At 41.8% G+C, this 8072-nt stretch overlaps 1 protein-coding gene across 1 annotated transcript in view; it reads left to right on the plus strand.

Moving 5' to 3' along the window:
* Positions 1-5232, plus strand: part of IRS1 (insulin receptor substrate 1) — a 54281-nt gene extending 49049 nt beyond the window's left edge. Inside the window, exon 2 of the mRNA XM_084779130.1 lies at positions 767-5232. The gene's annotated coding sequence lies outside the window, so the exon portion shown is untranslated. The remainder of the gene's footprint in view (positions 1-766) is intronic.
* Positions 5233-8072: the final 2840 nt, after the last annotated feature.

Here is an 8072-nt window from a genome sequence, read left to right on the forward strand (position 1 = left end):
CTATCAATTTATGAGTGACACTTGTCTGCCTTTCTGGAACTGCCAGAAGGCAAAACTGCAGCATAATTCCACTTTGTAGACTCCATGACGTTTAATGTATCCATTTACTCATTCCCCAAGTATTCATGGTAATCAACTCCACTGAGGGGCAGGCTGTTTGGGGCATGCTCTACATATTGATATGTATAGATTAAGTTCTGAGTGCATAAAAACAGGTACTTCCGAAGGACTGTCTGGTGTAAAGCTTGAGAGCAAGAGATGCTTTCGGGGTTTCCAGAAGGGTCTCCTTTCTGAAGGAGAATTAAAGGTGGTGCCCTGTTGTAGTCAGCTTTGTTGAATTGCAGAGAAGAAATGTACCTAAATTCTATAGCACCTAAATTAGAAGCATAATTGTAGGCTCTAGCTATTCCTTGTGTTTTATAATATTTCAAATGAGAAGTAGAATGTATATATTTTTTGTTTCAATCGTAACCTCAAAGAACTGTATATTTATTTGTTGCCAAAACTCTGAAATGTGTGGGCCACATTGATATGTTTGCTGCTTTGGTAGTGACTGCTTTTAGTTTGTGATTACTATAAACACTTGCGTTTTTGAAAGGTTGAGTACAGTGTTTTGATTTTAGGTAGGTACACGGTACCACTTGTGCCTACAATGTTAGCTGCTCTCACACAGCCTCTCTTCTGAAAGGGGTGAGCTCCCCACATTGTGATTGAAAACATATTTCCAGATGTCTGTGCTGACAATTTCCCCCCATTTTCCTTCCAGAATGAAGACCTAAATGACCTCAGCAAATCCTCCTTTTAACTCATGGGTACCCAGACTCGAACTATTTCACGATTCACAACCAGGACCTCACGTCTTCCTCCTCAGTAGATGGTACGATGCATTTGTTTACTTTGTACAATCCTCAGGAGTCCATTGACTGAACTGCACGTTCTGTATTGTGCCAAGCAACAAGAAAGCACTGTGACACCAGAACAATGAATCTGCGTAGACTTCATCTTGAACTTTAAGGACTTCGCTAGCCAAGATGCGCTGGTGTGCACCGCCCCTCCCCCCTTTGCTGCAGGAGAATGGGTTTACTCTCATCGCGTTTGCAACATCCGGTCCATCTACTCTGAAACTGTGTTCCATGAAGCACCGCTGAAGATTATCTCACATGGAGCTGTTCACGATGGGTGGAGAGAGTATTAAATATTTAACATAGGTTTTGATTTATATGTGTAATTTTTTTTTAATGAAAATGTATCTTTCCTTACAGCACATCTTCTTTTTGGATGTGGGACTGAGGTACTCAGTGTTCTGTTGTAAAGAGTGGAGCAAATGCTTAAAACGAGGCTAAAAAGAGTAGACTAGGGTATGGTCCTTGTTTTAAGGTTCTAAATCAGAAAAATAATATAATAAGAATCATAGTGCCATAGAAGGTTCTGGACTGTATCATGTATCTGCTGATACTGTCTCTTGTAATATAAACTTGATGTTGAGCTGAGTTCCTTTTAAGAATTAATCTTAGTTTTGTATTTTTTTTCCAAACGAAGGAGGATGTATTCTACTGGAGTGTTTTCAAGTGTTGGCTTAGAATTCGTAAGTGAACGGAAGCAAAACTGCAAAGAAAGGAAAGCCGAGGCTTCCACTGTACATACTGTAGAGAGAAGGAGACATGGGTGATTCCCTCCAGTTAAAGGCTTTCTTTGGAATGAGGAATGTGGGTGTTTATAAATTCTGGAAATGTCTTTCTGTTCATAATAAACTAGACACTGTTCTCCCCTCCCCACTTCTATAAGCCTTTTGCTCCCACCTCATTCTTTTCTTCTGTGTACACATCATGTTTCATTTCATTCATTGTCTTGAGAAGGCTGTTAAGACAAGTGCATTCTTGCTAGCTGGAAATTGAAATTCCAGATTTTTTTTTAAAAAGTCATGACCAGGGCTCTGTGTTCCTTGAGACGCCTATCTCATGTGTTCTGAGAGCTTCTATGTTATGTCTGTTTTAAATGAACGCAATTGGCCCATTTGCCCTGGTGTTTGCTGGCCTCTTAGTGGTTAGCTAATAAAATACAGTTTACAGAGAGCACATTAAAAAAAAAAACACCAGTGACCTGCCATTGAAACATCTAGCCAGCACTGAAAATATTAATCTTTTCCTTGTTTGGAAAATCCACATGCCTTGGAATTTTTGACGTATCAAATAGAAATGGCAACGGATATACCTGAAGGTGTGTCCTCCAGAATTATAAATTGTCTTTTAATGAGATTTCCTGAAAGTACAGTGGATTAACACAGTGATCAGGCTCCCACTCAGTCCCTGTGAACTTAGCCCTGCTGCAGGGAGAAAGAACACTGTACTTCTGGGAAGGGTTGAGCTGCCTGGGTGGGGCTTTGAGAAAGGAGCAAGGGTTGGAAGGCACTGCAGTGTCTGTTGCCCTGATCAGCAGGTTGGGGACCCCTTGCTCTCTTCAAAGACATAAATAGACCCCCAACTGCTGAGGCTGGGGTTAGTATGCAGTCAGCCAGATGGCGTGGACCTCACAGACTGCTGTACAATGTTCACTGTTGCAGATCTTCATCATTTGCATGCTCATCAATTTCTAAGGTAAATAGGACTCTAGTCATACGAATACATTGTTTTCAAGGAACTCACTGAATGACATCATTTGCCATCAGTAGAAAACCCCACTGGCTTTGAAAAGCTCATGTGATGGTCTTTTACAAATGTGCAAGAAGAGACTTTCATTGCCAAAGTAACTTTGTATTTTTTTTTTTAAGCATTCTGATTCAATCTGTTGCTAAGGTAAGAAGAAAGCAAGCCTCTTGCTCTCTTCCCTTGAGGAACTAAAGAGAGACCAGTGAACAAAGTCAGCCCCAGCCATTTGCCTGTAAAGCTATAGCTTTCAAGGAGCTTGGACTTCAAATATCTATGACTACATACCTCTGCGTGTGGAGTTATTGACATTTGGGGCGGGAACAGAAATGAACAGGCTGGACAATCATCTCTTGGTTTCTATTTCTCTTATGTTTTATTGAGTCAATAGTGCAAAGGTAGACAGACATTCTTGCTTCAGCTTCTTCTAGAGTTACATGAGCTGGAGTTGTTGAGAGCATCTGACTTGGCTGACTTAGAACTGGAAGTTACTGGTACCCAGGCTGAGATATCACTCTCTGGCTCCTTGCAGGGTTTACTTTAAGTGTATCAGCTGCTAAGTTCTTGTGTTCAATTCTTATTAATGGGGGTTGGCTTTTATCTGTTCTCAAGTATTTGCAGGCCAACCAAGCGCTTCTATTTCATGGGGCTTCTAGTGGCCTCTGGCTAACTTGGAAGTTAGTGGATTTTTCTTTATGAGACCAACCTTTCATAGCATTCTTTCTTAAAGACTTGTTAAGGCAGAGTTTTTAAATTCTCCTTTGTGAAAAGAGCAAGCTATGTTCCCTGGTTATGATGATACCTTTGTCTTAGGCAAAAGTGTAGCCCTAGTACCAGCTGGAAATGAGGGACTCTATTAATGATCAACCACCTGGGTCAATAGTAATCTATCAGTACTAATGCCACAGTGTGGCTATTTCTTGCTAACTTTCAAAGGTCAGGGACACTCTTGACTAAGTGAGTGACTACAAAAGTGGATCTACTCAAGAATCATCTAGCCAAAAGTAGAGTTTTAGCCTGTCTTTCCTTGGCTTTTGTCTTCTAGCTATCTTTTTTATATGTGAGACAAAGTGTTAAGCAACAATTTTACTGTACTGTAAGAAACAATATTTTATAGTGCGGAAGCCCTATTTGAGTCAGTGGTACATCCTAAATGCAATATACCATGTAGTTGGAAACACCTTTAAAACAGGTGACTTAAAGATAGGGGAAGGCGGCTCACCACATGGTGACAGTAAAAGCCATGGGGGGTTAGTACAGTTTTGAAGTGCTGTGGCTCTGGGGGATAATGAACCCCTATTTACCTCATGCTGCCCTGGCTGAGCTCTGTAAGTGAGATGGTCATACAAAGAGGTCCTATACCAAGATACCAACATTAACACCGACAACCATGGGAAGAAAAAGGTATGTTGGAAGGCACGTGGAGGACAATTGGGAGGAGAGTTGATATTGCCATGACAAGGTGAACATTAGCAGGAGGTGATGCTATGCTCACTTGTTTGGGCTGCTGAAAAACCTGAAGGAAGGAGGGTGTTCTTCCTGGGGTGTGAGCAGGTACCACCTTGTCAATGATTACAGGAAGGCTTCTATGCTGGGCTGTGGACTTAGCTATAGAGAACATAGTCAGCCTTCCATGTAGTTAGTAGAGCCAAAGGTTCAACACTGGGCCTTTGGTTATCCCTGGGGCCAAGGCTGAGATTGCAAAGGTTCTATCGGAGCTCTGTCCATCAGTCTCCTCCACGTGCCTGCAGAAAGTGTGGCTCAGCCGATGTGTTGGGTATCTATCACTCACTGCTTGCGACTAGAGCACCAAATAGATGCTGGAAGCCGACTGAGAAGTGCTGGAGGGGTTTGGCCCTACTCTTAATTAAGAGCCTATACTTAGCAAGTAAGATTTTTCAGTGTATGACTTGGGTAAGGCATTATCTTCCTTCCCTAGCTTATTGAAGACTTGGCATTTGTGATGTCTACACCAGGAGATGGGTGTGTTGTCCCTTTGCCATTCACCTGCTATTCAAACCTCTCTTTGTCCATGCTGTCTCCTCCTCCAGTGTCAATCATTAGGCCATATCATAGAACAAATTCACTTCCCAGGAAACCGTGACTGTTTGCGTATACATTTGTAGTGCTAGCAATTTATTTTAGTCCATTTTAGAACTTTGCCACTGGCCTAAGGATATAGTTTTCAGAATTATCTTTCTTGTGTAGTTACTTTCCTTATACCTCTTGGCTACAGGGTGGGCCAAACGAATGCCATCTATCTTTCCATTTGCTGTATGTGGTTTGGTTTATCATCTGAAGATGGTGGTGCTATTGATGGTGCTGCTTCATCTGTGTACAAAAGACCGACGCATGGTCTATGTTGCTACCAAAACATTTACTGTATATATGTGGATAACGTACTATGTATATATGTAATGGGTACCAGGCCAGGTTTATATATATATATTTTTTTCTTTAGAAGTGTTTCACTTTTCTAAGCTTTCTTTGTAGTGTTATGCTTGTGTTCAATTCTTTTTACCCCCAATTCTGTCTGGTACTTAGGATTGTAGTGTCTTCATTGTTAATTAAAGAAAACTGTCTAAATGAACCCACATGATGTGCCTAGCAGTCATTCTTACTGTGTCTCGCAATGGGACTTGGAACAGACGTGGGCCATTGGTTGGATATGGGTAGTTTCCACTGTGAACATGGCTTCCATAAGTGTCCTTGCTATTCCTTTCTTGGTCTGCATTCAATGGCTGAGTGTATTAAGAAAAAGAGCTCTAAGGAGACTTTTAGATACTTGATGGGTGGTGGCACCAAAGGAGAAAGGTGTGGAGAGGAAAAGAATGTGTCACCTCCGTGGAAAGATGTGTTTTTCCTTTCTGTTCACTGGGACAGCCTTTTTCAAATGTAAGTCGTGGTTCTGGGACACTGAGAAATGATGGTCCACTTGGGCTGGGCATCAGTTGTTGCTTTCAGTGTTTCCTGGGAAATTCTAGCAAGAAGTCAGAGTAAGAACCTCGGCTGGGGGGCGGTGCCCAAACTTGCAGGCTCATTAAAACCGGCTTATTAGAAATACCTGCTGGGGGTGCTAAACTAGTGTAGGAATGTGTACTTTTGCTAGAGGGAGCACATGGCTTTCCTGGTAGGTGAGTTTGGGAAGCCCTGGTTTTGTACAGGTGGAACTTTGGGGTTGTTTTTGCCCCCGGAAGGTTTACCAACACTTTGTTAGCTACTTCTGTAGTGCTGGGAAACATCATGACCAAGGCAACTTGCAGAAGAAGAGTTAACTACTGCTTATGGTTGCAGAGGGATAAAATCCCATCCCCATCACGATGGAGAAGTGAGGCAGCTATCAGGCATGGTGACTGGAGCAGCAAGCTGAGCTCTTCCATGGTAAACTGCAACAGGAAACAGAGAGAACACACTGGGAACATACTGAGGCCTTTAAACCTCAAAGGCCTCCCCCAGTGACATACTTTCTCCAGCAAGGCCACACCTCCTACGCCTCCTCACAAAGTGCCTCCAACTCAGGACCACCAAACACTCAAATGTCTGAACCGGTGGGGACTCCCAGTCTATCCATCACAAAGACAGAGCTAGAATTTTGGGGGATAATTGTCTGTGTTGCCAGTGTCAAAGCAACCAGCCCCCTACACACACACACACACTTCTGAGTTTTCTTGCTTAAAAACTTAAGAGCAAAGATGACGTTTGTAGCTTAGTTTGTCAGGGATAACTCAAGTTGGTGGCATTTTAGAAACAGATTCAAGGTTAAGTTTCAAAATTTATTATTATTTTTTTTTATGACCGTGAGCCTCTGAAGATTGACTTATTTGGTACAAAGACTAGAGAGAGCTGCCTGACAGGGTAATCGATAATCTTACTGTTTAAAAGGAGCACACAAAATTGACTCCATACATGCAAGTTGTAGGTGATTTTTTACTTTATATGACTTCTTCCCGTTTATATTAAACGAACAAACAAAAACTCTATTTTCTTGTAGTGGAATTACAAAGTAAATAGAGATTTATCTCCTATTGAAATCACATCTGAGTATCACCAATTAGTATTAATTAGAGGAAAGTCTAGTTGGAATTACATCAATGGTGTAACTTGTAGCAGAATTGTCTTCTTAGCTTTACACACATAAAGAGTATAGCAAGTAAGGTGTCGCTGACAAAGAACTTCGAGAAGTATTTGCCAGGGAGAATTTATAATTAGCTCAGTGGTACTATTAAATCAGTATCAGGGTTTATTATACACCAGAAATTGCATCAATTATCTGGTCTCCAGCAACCCGAGGTAAACAAGGTATGTGTCCGGTCACAGCTTCTCCCTGAGGATTATTTATTGGCAAGTTTTACATTCTCATTGGTAGCCTGTAGGCCTCCCATATACGTGTTCTTTAAAACCTGTTTCAAACATTGAAAACACTACTGAGTTGGGTATATAATTAAGTGATGGGGAAGCTTACACAGTATGCAAGGAACCCTTTCTTTCACCCCTTGCATAGCAACACACACACACATACACACACACACACACCCATGCTCCTCAGTATCCTTCTAGCTGCCTTGTGTTAATGACTGCAGAACAAATGTGATCACACTTGAGGTTGAAAATGTGGCCTTGTTCAGCTTATAACTTCCACCACACAAGGTAACAAGGCCTTGTTCTTTATGTCTAGTTATAGTCCATCCATGTCTCTTGCAGTCTCTTATCTCACTTGATACACCTCGATTCAGCAACAGAACAGAAACATCTGTCTATTTTTAGAAAGACAATACAACAGTGAGTTAAATGTGAAAGCTACATTCAGTCCAAGCTGTGTTTTGCGGGGATTAAGTCTTGCATATCACCTCCACTAAACCCTCCTGTATGAGAACGTCTAATATTGTCCATTAAGGGCACTGATAACCATACCGACAACAGGTAAAATGGACAGGCCGATGCCTGAGAGTCATCTGGGTTGGAGAATGAGCCCTCGTCACTTGAAAGCAAATTGTCAATGCTCACCACAACTCAGAAGTCTCTCTTCTCTGACAGACGCTCAGTGTGTATCAAGGCCTGAAGTGAGGGCAGCTAGGATGGAACCCGTAAAGTACTAACAACATTATAATACAGATCTCACAAGGGCCACCGGAAGTCCCACCACACCACACGCAAATGGAAGACTGTGTTCCAAAATACTAAGAACTAGTATGTCTGATAGTATTTTGTGTTGCTTTTCTATCAAGTTTTGCAAAGATTCGACCTCCCCTTTTCAAATGAGGAAGAAATCAATAAAATATTTAAAACACAGAGGATGTTGGATGAGGATCTTATTGTGAATGAGAATCCTCACAGGCTTAGCAGTCCGCGGTCTACATATCAGAGGTTGGCCACCTACCGCTGGAAGTCAAATTCAGTGCGCTTCAGTGTAACTGTGCTATTTTGACAGCA

This window comes from Acomys minous (assembly GCF_964271855.1).
Source record: "Acomys minous genome assembly, chromosome: 4".
Classification (NCBI taxonomy): domain Eukaryota; kingdom Metazoa; phylum Chordata; class Mammalia; order Rodentia; family Muridae; genus Acomys; species Acomys minous.